General features: G+C 37.4%; 1 protein-coding gene and 1 pseudogene across 7 annotated transcripts in view; one reads left to right on the top strand and one right to left on the bottom strand.

Moving 5' to 3' along the window:
- Positions 1–14,332, top strand: part of DIS3L2 (DIS3 like 3'-5' exoribonuclease 2) — a 389,397-nt gene that overhangs the window by 207,861 nt on the left and 167,204 nt on the right. The window lies entirely within an intron of this gene.
- On the bottom strand, positions 13,436–13,518 carry LOC137765556 (U4 spliceosomal RNA; annotated as a pseudogene).

Raw genomic sequence — 14,332 nt, 5'->3', positions numbered from 1 at the left:
GTTCACCCATGCTGTAGCACAGGGGTCCCCAACCCCTGGGCTGCAGACTAGTAGTGGTCCATGGCCTGTTAGGCACTGGGCCGCACAGCAGGAGGTGAGCGGCGGGTGAGTGAGCAAAACTTCATCTGCCACTCCCCATCGCTTTAATTACCGCCTGAACCACCTACCCCCGTCCGTGGAAAAATTGTCTTCCACGAAACCGGTCCCTGGTGCCAAAAAGCTTGGGGACCGCTTCTGTAGCATGTATCAGGACTTCAGTCCTTTTTACAGCTGAACAGTATTCCATTGTATGGATATACCACATTTTATTTACCCATTTGTTGATGGACATTTGGGGTGTTTCTACTTTTTAACTGTTACAAATAATGCTGCTGTGAATATTTGTGTACAGGTTTTTGTGTGGACATATGTTTTCAGTTCTCTTGAATATACATCTAGGAATGGAATTGCTGGTTCATGTAGTCAGTCTGTATTTAACCTTTTGAGTAACTGTCAAACTTTTTTCCAAAGTGACTGCACAATTTTACACTCCTGCCAGCAGTGTGTGAGGCTCCATGGTCTCACCAGCAGTTGTTATCTGTATTTGTAATTATAGTCATCCTTATGGGTGTGAAGTAGTATCTCATTGTCAGTTTGTTAAAAAATCTTTTTCAGCTTTATTAAGGTATAGTTGACAAAATTCTATATATTTAAGGTGTACAATGTGATGGTTTCATATAAATATACATTGTGAAATGATGACCACAACTAGGGTAATTAGCATTCATTACCTCATGTAGTCCTTTTTTTTTCTTTTCATCTCCCCATCCCCCTCATTGTGGTTTCAATTTGCATTTTCCTAGTGCCTAATGATGCTAATGTGTTTTCGTGGGCTTATATGACCATCTGTGTATCTTCTTTGGAGAAATGTCTATTCAAATCCTTTGCCCATTTAAAAACTGGATTGTCTTTGTATTGTTGACTTGATAGTTTATATATTCTAGATACCAGTTTTTTAATCACATATTTGATTTGTAAGTATTTTCTCCCATTTGTAGGTTGTCTTTTCACTTTCTTGATGCTGTTATTTGAAACACAGAGGTCTCTAAATTTGATGAAGTCTAATTTATCTATTTTTCTTTGGTTGCTGGTGCTGTTGGTGTCATACCTAAGAAACCATTGGCTAATCCAAAATCACAAAGATTTGCACTTGTTTTCTTCCAAGAGTTTTATAGTTTTAGCTCTTTCATTTATGATCCATTTTTAGTTAATTTTTGTATATGGTGTGATATAGGTGTCAAACTTCATGATTTTGCATGTGGATATGCAGTTGTCTCATCACCTTCATTAATGTTGAAAAGATGGTTCTCTCCCTATTGAATTGTCTTGGCACGCTTTTTGAAAATCAGTTGACCATAGATGTATATGTTTATTTCTGGACACTGAATTCTGATCCATTGATCTATATGTCTGTCTTTTTGCCAGTACCACACTGTCTAGATTTCTGTAACTTTGTGGTAAATTTTGAAATTAGGAAGAGTGAGTCTTCCAACTTTGCTTTTCTTTCTCCCAAAGTTTTTTTTTTTTTTTTAAAGTTTTTTTCTTTTTTGAATTATTATTTATTTATTTATTTATTTATTTTTGGCTGTGTTGGGTCTTTGTTTCTGTGCGAGGGCTTCCTCTAGCTGCGGCAAGTGGGGGCCACGCTTCATCGCGGTGCGCGGGCCTCACTATCGTGGCCTTTCGTTGCGGAGCACAGGCTCCAGACGCGCAGGCTCAGTAGTTGTGGCTCACGGGCCTAGTTGCTCTGCGGCATGTGGGATCTTCCCAGACCAGGGCCCGAACCCGTGTCCCCTGCATTGGCAGGCAGATTCTCAACCACTGCGCCACCAGGGAAGCCCTCTCCCAAAGTTTTTTGACTATTCTGGGTCCCTTGCATTTCCATATTATTGTGAGGATCAGCTTATCAATTTCTGCCACCCCAGAAGAAAAAAGAGCCTCAGATATGGATTGTGTTTAACCTTTAGATCAATTTGGGCTGTATTGTCATTGAATCTTCCAAACCATAAACATGGGATAGTTTTTCACTTATTAAATCTTTAATTTCTTTCAATGATGTTTTACATACTGAAAAGTATTCAAAAGTATACAAGGCTTACACTTCTTTTGTTAAATTTATTCCTAAGTGTTTTTTTCTTTTTGATGTTATCACAAATGAAATTTTCTTTATTTTATTTGCAGATTCTTAATTGCTAATGTATAGAAATAAAATTGATATTTCTATAAAAATCATGTAACCTGCAACCTTGCAGAACTCATTTCTTAGCTCTAATAGTTTTTTGTAGATACCTTAGCATTTTTCATATTTAGAAGATCATGTCATCTGCAAATAGGTACAGTTTTAGACCTTCCTTTCCAATCTGGATGACTTTTATTTCTTTTTCTTACTCAGTTGTTCTGGCTAGAATTTCCAGTACAATCTTGAATAAAAGTGGCAGCAGTGGACTTCCTTGACTTGTTCTTGATCTTAGGGGGAAACCATTCAGTCTTACCACATTAATTATAATGTGAGCTTGGGGGGTTTTGGTGAAGGCAGTTCCTTCTGTTCCTAGTTTATTGAGTGCTTTTCTCATGAATGCTGTTGGATTTTGTTGAGTGGTTTTACTGTGTCTGTGATTTTTGTCCTTTATTAATATATTTCATTGACTTTTACATGTTGAACCTACCTTGCATTCTTTTTTTTTTTTTTTGAACATCTTTATTGGAATATAATTGCTTTACAATGGTGTGTTAGTTTCTGCTGTATAACAAAGTGAATCAGCTATACATAAACATATATTCCCATACCTCCTCCCTCTTGCATCTCCCTCCCACCCTCCCTATCCCACCCCTCTAGGTGGACACAGAGCACCGAGCTGATCTCTCTGTGCTATGTGGCTGCTTCCCACTATCTAACTATTTTACATTTGGTAGTGTATATATGTCCACGCCACTCTCACTTCATCCCAGCTTACCCTTCCCCCACCCCGTGTCCTCAAGTCCATTCTCTACGTCTGCGTCTTTATTCCTGTCCTGCTCCTAGGTTCTTCAGAACCATTTTTTTTTTAAATTTTAGATTCCATATATATGTGCTAGCATACAGTATTTGTTTTTCTCTTTCTGACTTACCTCACTCTGTATGAAAGTCTCTAGGTCAATAACTCAATTTCGTTTCTTTTTATGGCTGAGTAATATTCCATTGTATATATGTGCCACATCTTCTTTATCCATTCATCTGTCGGTGGACACTTGCGTTGCTTCCATGTCCTGGCTATTGTAAATAGAGCTTCAGTGAACATTGTGGTACATGACTCTTTTTGAATTATGGTTTTCTCAGGGTATATGCCCAGTAGTGGGATTGCTACCTACTAGTAGTGGGTCATATGGTAGTTCTATTTTTAGTTTTTTAAGGAACCTCCATACTGTTCTCCATAGTGGCTGTATCAATTTACATTCCCACCAACAGTGCACAACCTTGCATTCTTGATTATGATGTGGGATCCTTTTTATGTTGCTAGATTTGGCTTGCTAGTGTTCTTTTGAGGATTTTTGCATCTGTATTTCTAAGGGATCATGGTCTGTAGTTTCCTTTTGATATCTTTGTCTGGTTTTTGTTTGAGGATGATACTGGTCCCATAGAATGAGTTTTAGAAGAGTTTGTGAAGAATTGGTGTTAATTCCTCTTTAAATGTTGGGCAGAATTTACCAGTGAAGCCATCTTGCTCTGTGCTTTTCTTTATGGGGAGTTTTTGTTTTTTTGGTTTTTGTTTTTCTGTTTTTTAAAAATTATTAATTCAATCTCTTTACTTGTTATAGGTCTATTGAACTTTTCTACTTCTTCTTAAATCAGTCCCAGTAGTTTGTATCTTCCTATAAATTTGTCCTTCTTATCTTGGTTCTCTAATTTTTTGGCATTCAGTTGTTCATAGTATTCCCTTATAATTCTTTTTATTTCAGTAAGGTGAGTAGTAATGTATTCTCTTTCTTTTGTGAGTTTAGTAATTTTGAATTTTCTCCCTTTTTTTCTTGGTCCACCTACCTAAAGGTTTGTCAACTTTGCTGATCTTTTCATATAACCAACTTTTGGGTTTGTTTATTTTCTCTTTGTTTATATCTTCTCTAATTTATTTCTGCTCTAGTCTTTTTTCTTTCCTTCCTTGCTTGCTTGAGTTTAGTTTGCTCTTCTTTTGCTAATTTTTTAAGGTGGAAGTTTATGTTAACTGAGTTCAGATCTTTTAACTTTTTTGTATAGGTATTTACAAGTATAAATTTACCTCTAAGCATTGCTTTAGTTGCATCTCATACATTTTGGTAGGTTGTGTTTTCTTCATTTCTCTCAAAATATTTTTTTATTTCTCTTGTGATTTCTTCTTTGACCCATCGGTTGTTTATGTGTGTGATCTTTAATTTCCATAAATTTGTGAATTTTCCAAGTTTCTTTTTGTTATTAATTTTGAATTTAATTCCATTTTGGTTGGAGAATATACTTTGTGTGATTTCAACCTTTTGAAATTTATGGAAACTTGTTTTATGGCCTGGAGAATGTTCCATGTACACTTGAAAAGAATATGCATTCTGCTGTTGTTAGATGGGCTGTTCTAAAGATATCTTTTAAATCTAGATGGTTGATAGTATCGTTCAAGTCTTCTGTTTCCTTTTGATCTTCCATATAATTGTTTTCTCTGTTATTGAAAGTTGGGCATTGAAGTCTCCAACTATTACAGTTGAATCGTTTATTTCTCCCTTCAGTTTGGCCAGTTTTTGCTTCATATATTTGTTGTTAGGTGCATATATGTTTATAATTGTTAGATCTTCCAGATGGATTGATCCTATTATCATTATAAAGTGTCCTTTTTGTCTTGAAATCTATTTTGCTATTAGTTTAGCTACTTCAACTCTTCTTTTTGTTACTGTTTGCATGATATATCTATATCATAAAGCTATACCTATATCTCTTGCATTTTAAATAATATGATGTGGAAACTCTGAAAATCAGATCACCTTCCCTACCTCCCTAAGATTTGTTATTGTCACTGTTTTCCCTTTGTGACATCACTGAACTAATTCTATAGCCTCTATATTCTTTGTTGTGTGAAGTCACGGAAGTTTCTGCTCTGCTAGCTTAGTGGTCAGTTAATGAGTGAACAGAGATTTTCTTATATGCTTGGAACCAGTAGTCTCCCAGCCTTCACTGAGAGCCTTTGTGCATGTATTGGGGCATACTTTCAATGCTCAGACACACACTTTACAGCTCTGCTTCCTGGAAGTCTTCACTTCCTGCTGTGCAGAACTTCAGGGTCAGCCAGAGGTGAGAACTTAAGGCCTTATCTGGTCTCTCTTGGGCATGTGCACAGCCTTGTGCATGTATGTGGCTGTCTCGACCCCCAGGAATATGTCAGGCCTTTGCAAAGACCTCTGTGGACACCTTATCCCCCAGCTTTAACTTTTAACTTTTTTGGTTAGCTTCTAATTTTCCAACTGTTACCACTACCTCAGAAACCTGTGATATTAAATAATTGCTCCTGATTGTTTTTGACAAACATCCCTGGGGCTATAAGGCTTTTTGCACAAGAGCAAGGTGTGAGTCAGGTCAAAGTAATGTGAATGGGGCTTTTCAGGGAGCTGCCAGACAGCTCCCATAAAGACAGGAATGCAGATTTTGGTGAGCTTCTAAATCTGTTCTGCCCCCTCCAGTGGCTGCTGGGCTACCGGGTTTTCACGATAATTAGAAAGCTGTTGGCTTTCAAGGCTACTTCAGAGCTGGAACATGGGAATAAGGCAAGTAAAAACCTTACAAAGCTCACTGTTCTAATTGAAATTCATCTATTTCTCTTGAATAAATGTACATCAGATTTTTACAAGCCTTTGGTTAATTTCCAGAGTTATGAGAAGGTTGATTTTAACAATTTTACCAGTGTTATGAATGCTTGTATGGAGTGGTGGCTTTTCAGAGGTCCATACTCCGCCAGTCCCACCGATGTCACTCTGAAGTCTCTTCATTTTTTAATGCCAGGGTTGGAGCTAAAAGAAGACAACTTCCAGCAGAAAGTTTTAGGAAAGAAACAAGCCCCTGCTGAACATAACAGAGAGAAGAGAAAGAAAGATAGAATTTGAAAATAAGAGCCATGAGAAGTAAATAATTGTATGGGCAAATCATTCTTAAGATTTAGAAATGTTGGGTAGCTTGACACTCATATCAGTGCAGTGAAATTATCAACTTTATTGATAATAGGAAAAGAGGGGAATACATTTCTTAGCTTTCTATGCAGTATCTTGTTCTACACTTAACCCTTCACCTTTCCCCAAACGATTTTACTCTATGATAGTTCTGTATCTTGCCCTTTACTGCATTTCATCCATTTTTCTGCATTTCATCCATTTTTCAGGGCCCATCTTAACTACTGTGAAGCTTTTGCCATCTCACTGTGGAAAAATTAGTCATGCCCCGCTCTTCTTTCCCTTGACCATTTGTTCATACCTATATTATAGCACTTGCCATACTATATTTCTCACTTACCTGTATGTGACTCTCTCTTCCTGATGGATAGCAGAGTCCTCAAGAACAAGAGCTAGGTCTTACTTGCCTTTCTGTTTCTAGAAGCTAACTCAGTATATGGTATATAATAAATCATATATGTAAATAAATATGTATAGGATAAAAGAAGGGAGAAAAAGAAAAAAGACAAAGAAGGTTTTATTTAGAAGTTTGCAGAATATATGTTAATTTATTTAGTATAATGTGTTTTTAAGCAAGGGTAGGATTCATTCCTGTTTCTTTTTGATATTCCTGGGAAAAAGAATATAGATAAAACACAGTCCAGCGCCTTCAAAGAAGTTGCTGTTCAAGATGTTTTCCTACTTAATTTTCACACTAAATGAAATGTTAAAATTACTATAATAAAATGAGGCACAACTTCTGTTTCTGACAAAGACGGCATATACCCATCCTTCCTGGCCCCTCCTCTTACAACTAAAAACATGGACATAACACAACAAACAAGCATAGGAAGATTCTGAAAGGGGGGGGAAAAGAAGGTGGATTGCCTAGGGGGTCTCAGGACTTGAGGAGTAGCATGCCAGTGATCCCCTGGTTTTCTTATTGTCTCCTACATATCCTAGATAGGGTACTGTAGAAATTGCCAACCTGGAATGGCCAAAAAGCACAGGAAAAATAACTTCCAACAGAAACCTTTCTCCTCTAGCCAAAAGAACAAGAAAAGCGTGTCTATCAACAGAAAACCTTTTTAGCAATGCTCACCATACTCCAGCCAAACACCAATGGAAAAGACACACACACACACACACACACACACACACACACACACACACACACACACACACACACACACACACCCGTGGTTTCTGTTGGGCTGAGCAACATGTTAATATTCTACATCCCTTCGCCCCATCCTATCTCATGAAATCACTCAGCAATGCTCCAGTTCCCCCAACTTGGTAATGTCTGTGGAGCCGTGCAGTGACTTAATCTTCCATTGTGTCTGCCACGTGCAGGTGACACTCTGATTCCTACTTTGGGAAGTGTCTGCAGACCTGAGCAGGGAGCTAATCTTCCATCCCCTGCACAGGAGAAGCAGTTGGTGGTGCCCTAATTACCCTGCCAGAGTAGTGTCAGTGGAACTAAGTAAGGAACTGTCCCTCCTTCCCCTTCTCAGTGGAAACAGGCATGCTGCAATTTCCCTACTGTGATAGCGTCACTGGGGCCAAGCAGGGAGCTGACCCTGTTTCCCATCCGGTGGAAGCAGGTTGTGTTCTGTTTCCTCTGCATGGGTAGTATTGGAAGAATTGAGAATAGAGCTGATCTGTCCCTTGTCCAGCAAAAGTAGGTAATTTTCCAATTGTCCCTTGAGAGTAGTACCAGCAGGTTCCAGTGGTGAGATGAGCCCCCATCCCTGTCTGGCAGCAAAGAGACTTGATGGGTCAGGGCTGATCACCACAACACACCCCCCTGGTGTCAGTGGAACCCAGTGCCAGCTGAGCCTCTGCCTTCTACCAGCATAAACAAAGTGGTAGGAGAGGGATAGTTGGCACTCACCTACGTCCCTCTCCTAGTGTCAGCAGGGATGTGAACTTCTGCCCCCAAGCTGTAGTGACAAAGCAGTATATATTGGACTTTAGCTTTCCCTCTTCCTGGTGGCAGTGGGGCCTAATGGGGATCTAAGCTTATACCCATACTTGGAGGCAGTGAGATAGTGTGAACTGGTGCCCATCTTTCATGGGAAGATGTCAGCAGGGCTGAAAGGAGAGCTGAATGGCTACCTACCATCTGCAGTGAGGCATTGTGAGTCAGTGCTTCACTTTTACTGGGCAGATAGCAACAGGACCCTGCGGGAAGCTGAACATGCACACCTGGCCCTTGTACGACACCTCTGTAGGGGACTGCTTACTAAAAAAAGATTAAATAGGACCCAGAGTCCCATAATATCCAGAATGTCTAGGATACAGCTGAAAATCACTCATCAGAACAAGAACCGGGAAGATCACAATATGAATAAGAAAAGATAGTTGATATCAAAACCAAAAGATGAATCAGATGCTGTGATTATTTGACAAGGATTTTAAAGCAGTCTTTATGAAAGTGCTTTAACAAATAATTATAAATTCTCTTAAAACATGAAAGAATAGAAAATCTCAGCAAAGAAATAGAAATTCTAAAAAAAGAACCAAATGGAAAATATTGAAGTGAAAAATACCCTCATCAAAAGAGAAAACTATCCAGAGCTCAATAGTAGATCAGAGATGACAGGATAGAATTAGTGAACGTGAAGATAGATTAACAGAATTACCTAGCCTGAGCAACAAGGACTTATGGGATAATAATAAAAGAGCTAACATTTGTATCACTGGATTCCCAAAATGAGAGGAGAGAGTGAATGAGACTGGAAAAGTAGTCAGAGAAATGGTGGCTGATAACTTGCCAAATCTGTCCAAAGACAAGCCCACAGATTCAATAAGCTGAGCCTACCCCTGTAAAGAAAAGCACACTCCTCCTGTGTGTCCTCTGCTCTCAATACTTGACTACAGTGCTACTTCGCTTCTGATACCAGATGTGTGTGTTTTCCACACATCAAGCAATTTTGCAACACCCGCTTGGTATCCTGTAGTTCAACTCAGTTCTGATACTATCAACTAGATTACTGGTTTATTATGAAAGGGTATAGCTCAGGAACATCCAAATGGAAAAGATGCACAGAGAAGGTATGTGGGAAGGGAGTGCAGAGGTTCCATTCCCTCTTTGGGCATGCCATCTTCCCAGCACCTCCACATGTACACCAACCCAGAAGCTCTCTAAACCTCATCCTGTTGGGTTTTTCTGGCAGCTTCATTCCATAGGCATGATTGACTAAATCATTGACTATTGATAGTTGAACTCAATCTTCAGCCACTCTCTCCCCTCCTCTGAGGTTGGGGAGTGGGGCTAAAAGTTCCCGCTCTCTAATCACATGGTTGGTTCCTCTGACAACCAGCACCCCCCCACCCCCCCCCACCCCCGTCCTTAAATGGTTTCCAAGAGTCATCCCATTAACATAAACTCAGGTGTGATTGAAAGGGATTTGTTATGAATATCAAAAGACACCTTTATTGTTCTTATCATTTAGGAAAGTCCAAGAGTTTTAGGAGCTCTGTGCTGGAAGCAAGGGTGAAGACCAAATATATACTTCTTATTATCAGTCACAATATCACAACGCCAAACAGCATAAACCCAAAGAAATCCATGCTGACACATATCATTTTAAACTTCTGAAAACTAAATACAAAGAAAGAGACTGTGAAGTAGAGAGAGGCTGCATTACTTTTAGGGGAGCACCAATTCAAATGATACTAGTTTCTCATTTGAAACCATGGAGGCCAGAATGAAGCGGCACAACATTTTTCAAGTACTGAAAGAACACAGTTGTCAACCATGAATTCTGTTTCTGGCAAAAAATATCCTTCAGAAGTGAAGAGGAAGTAAAAAAGATTCTCAGACAAAAGAAAGCTAGGAGAATCTATTGCTAGCCAAATTATTCTGAAAGGATAACTAAAGAAAGTTCTTTTTAAAAAAAAGGAAATGATAACATAAGGCTTGGAATTTCAGAATGGAAAGAAGAACATCAGAATGAGTAAAAATAGGAGCAAATATAAACTATCCCCCTCATGAGTTTCTTAAATCATAAATTATAATACCAACTAATGTAGTGATCAATGTCATGTGGAAAAAATACTTAAGATAATTATACTTAGAATGGGGAGAGGATAAAGGAGCCTAAGTGGAATTAAGGTTTCTGCACCTCACTCAAAGTAGTAACATGTTGATACTGGTAGACTGTGTAACTTATGTATATTGTTGTACCTAGAGCAACCCCTAAGAAGACTATACAAAGTGATATATTTTAAAAACTTTATAAATAAATCAAGGTGGAATCCAAAATATAACTGTATATTTAAACTACAGGAAAAATAAAAACAGTAATAAGAAAGAGAGGAAACAAACAGAAAACAAAATATAAAATGGCAACTTAACCCATAAAATATTAATAATTACCCTTCATGTAAATGTCCTAAATATACCAATTAAAAGGCAGAGTTTGGTGGGATGGATTTTTTAAAAATGATACAACAATTAGATGTCTGCAACAAACTCATTTCAAAGACTGCAACATAGGTAGGTTTAAAGCAAAAGGATGAAAAAAAGATATGCCATGCAAATACTAGTTTAGAAAAGCAAGAGTGTCTATATTATTATCAGATAAAGTAGACTTCAGGACAAAGAAAATTACTAGGGACAAAAAGGGACATTACATAACATTAAAAGGATCATTCCACCTAGAAGAAATAATGATCTCAAATGTAAATGCACCCAGCGACAGAGTCTCAAATTACATGAAGCAAAAAGTGTGATAGGGCTGAAAGGAGAAATAGATCCACAATTATATTTGGGTACTTAAACACCTCTCTCAGAAAATCAGCATTGATACAGAAGATCTGAAGAACACAATCAACCAATAGACCCTAATTGAGATATACATATAGAGCACTCCACCCAACAATAGCAGAATACATTTTTTTATTGGCATGATGGGGTATTCACCAGGATGAACCATATCTTGAGTCATAAAAAACGCCTCATCAAGTGTAAAAGAAATGACATCATGCAGAGTATGTTTTTTAACCACATAGAAATAAACTAGAAATCCATAGCAGAAGGGCAACAGGAAAATCTCTAGGCCCTTGGAAAATAAACAACACACCTCTAAATAGTCCCTTGGTCAAAGAGAAAGTCTCAAAGGAAATTAAAATAAATACTTAGAACTAAATGAAAATGAAAACATATCAAAATATGTGAGATGTAGCTAAAGCAGTGTTGAGAGGGAAATTTATAGCTCTAAATGCTTAAATTAAAAAGAGGAAAGGTCTTAAATCAGTTATCTAAGTACTTACCTCAAAAATCTATAAAAAGAGAAAAAAACCCCAATGTAAGTAGAAAGAAATAATAAAGAATAGAAATCAATACAATTAAAAATAGGAAAAAATAAAGAAAAACACAAAAACTTGTTCTTTGAAAAAAATCAATAAAATTGATAAATCTTTAGCAAGACTGTCAGATAAACAGAAAAGGCACAAATCACATTAAGAATGAAACAGGGGACATCACTACAGATACTGCAGCTTAAAAGGATTATAAGGGAATACTACAAGAAGTTTATAAATCAAGAAACTTATCAAGAAGTTCATAAATTCAGCAACTTAGTAGAAATAGACCAATTCATCAAAGACTACAAACTATCAAAATTCAACCCAATTGAAATAGACCATCTGACTAGTCCTATAACCATTAAAAATAGTGAATTCATAATGTGGAAGCTCCCTAAAAGGAAATCTCCAGGCCCAGGTGGTTTCACTGGAGAGTTCTAGAAAATATTTAAAGAAGAATCAATACCAGTTTTACACAGTCTTTTCCAGAAAATAGAAGTGGAGGGAACACTTCCCAACTTATTTTATGAAGCCAGTATTATCCTGATACCAAAACCAGACAAAGAGTATATAAAAAAAGAAAACTATAGGCCAGTATCCCTCATGAACTCAGATGCAAATGTACTCAACAAAATATTAGCAAATTGAATCTAGCAATCTGTTTAAAAAAATTGTAAACCATTACCTAGTATTATTTATTCCAAGTGTGCAAGGCTGGTTCAACATTCAGAAATCAATGCACCATATACAAAAATTAATATAAAATGAATCAAACACCTAAATGTAAGAGCTAAAACTAACTGTCCTAGGAGAACACATAGGGGTAAACCTTTGTGACCCTGGATTAGGCAAAGGATGAGTGATCACAGAGAAAAACAGATTAATTTGACTTCATCAAAATTAAAAACCTGTGCTTCAAAGAACACCATCAGGGGCTTCCCTGTTGGTCCAGTGGTAAAGAATCCGCCTTCCTATGCAGGGGATGTGGGTTTCATCCCTGGGCGGGGAACTAAGATCCCACACGCCGCGGGGCAACTAAGCCCACGCGCCACAACTACTGAGCTCGCGCGCCTCAACGAGAGAGCCCATGTGCCCTGGAGCCCGCGCGCCACAACGAAGACCCAACACAGCCAAAAAAGTAAAGGAAAAGAACAAAAACAAAAATACAAACTGATTTTCAAAGAACACCATCAAAAAATTGAAAAAAAAAAAAAAACCCCACAGAATGGGAAAAATATTTGCAAATTGTATCTAATAAGGGACTTGTATCCAGAATGTATAAAGAACTCTCACAACTTAATTTTTAAATGAGCAAAGAATTTAAGTTAAACGAATAGCCAATAAGCACATGAAAAAATGCTCAATATCATAGGTCATTATGAAAATGCAAACCGTAATGAGATAACACTGTACACCCACTAGGATAGCTATAATCAAAACTACAGATAACAAGTGTTAATGAGGATGCAGAGAAATTGAAAACCCTCATATACTGCAGGTGTGAATGTAAAATGGTGCAGCCACTTTGGAAAACAGTTTGGCAATTCCTCAAACTTGAATGTGAATGTTCATAACGGCATTTGCATAATAGCCCCCAAAATGGAAACAACCTAAATGTCCATCTACTGTGAATGTGTGGTGTATTCATTCATTGGAATATTCTTTGGCCGTGAAAAGGAATGAAGTACAGATACATGCGACAAAATGGATGAACCTTGAAAACATAATGCCAAATGAAAGAAACCAGGCATAAAAGGCCACATAGTGTATGATAGATAAGAAAGTCAATTAGTGGTTGCTAGGGGCTACAGGGAAGGGGAGATGTGGAGGGACTGCTAATGGGTATGGAGTTTCTGTTTTGGGTGATGAAAATATTATAAAATTAAGTAATGGAAATGATTATATTATACAACTTTTTGTGTATACTAAAAACCTCTGAACTGTACATTTTATTTATTTATTTTCAATTATCAATAATCATGCCTTGGATAAACCTCATTGGCTATGATACTGCAACTGTGCAAAGCTTGAATTGTACATTTTAAAAGGGAGAATTTTATGGTGTGTGAATTATATCTCAATAAAACTTATTAAAAATCAATACATGTAATCTATCATATCAACAGAATAAAAAAATTTAAAAATTGTATGATCCCATCAGTTATTACAGAAAAGGCATTTGGAAAAAAATCCAACACACATTCATACTAAAAACTCTCAGCAAAGTAGACAAGGAGAGGAACATCCTCACCTTGATAAAGGTCATGTACAAAAAACCTACAAGGGATAGGCACATAGATTAATGAGACAGAATAGAAAGCTCAGAATTAGTTCCACACAAATATGCCCAATTAATTTTTGACAGAGGATCAAAAGCAATTCAATGGAGGAAGGATAGCCTTTCAGGAAATGGTGTTGGAGGAATTGGGTGTACATAGACAAATGAACCTTTACCTAAACCTCATGCCTAAAAGTTAACTCAAAATGGGTCATGGACTTAAATATAAACTGTAGAACTGTAAAACTTAACAGATCAGAGCGTAGAATACTTGCATGATGCAAGGTTAGTAAAGAGTTCTTAGACTTGGCACAAAAAAGCACAGTCCATATCAGGAAAGATAAATCGGTTCTCATTAAAATTAAAAGTTTTTTCTGTGGAAGACCCTGTTAAGAGGATGAAAAGACAAGCTAGACTGGGAGAAAATATTTGCAAACATATCCAACAAAGGATTAGTATCTACAGTACAGAGAGAACCCTTAAAACTCAACAATATAAAAACAATCCAATTAGAAAATGGGCAGAAGACATGCTACAGATGGTAAATGCACAAGCAAAAAGATG

This window comes from Eschrichtius robustus, chromosome 5 (assembly GCF_028021215.1).
Source record: "Eschrichtius robustus isolate mEscRob2 chromosome 5, mEscRob2.pri, whole genome shotgun sequence".
NCBI lineage: Eukaryota > Metazoa > Chordata > Mammalia > Artiodactyla > Eschrichtiidae > Eschrichtius > Eschrichtius robustus.
The sequence above is the reverse complement of the archived record's forward strand: the minus strand, read 5'-3'. Positions and strand labels throughout refer to the sequence as shown.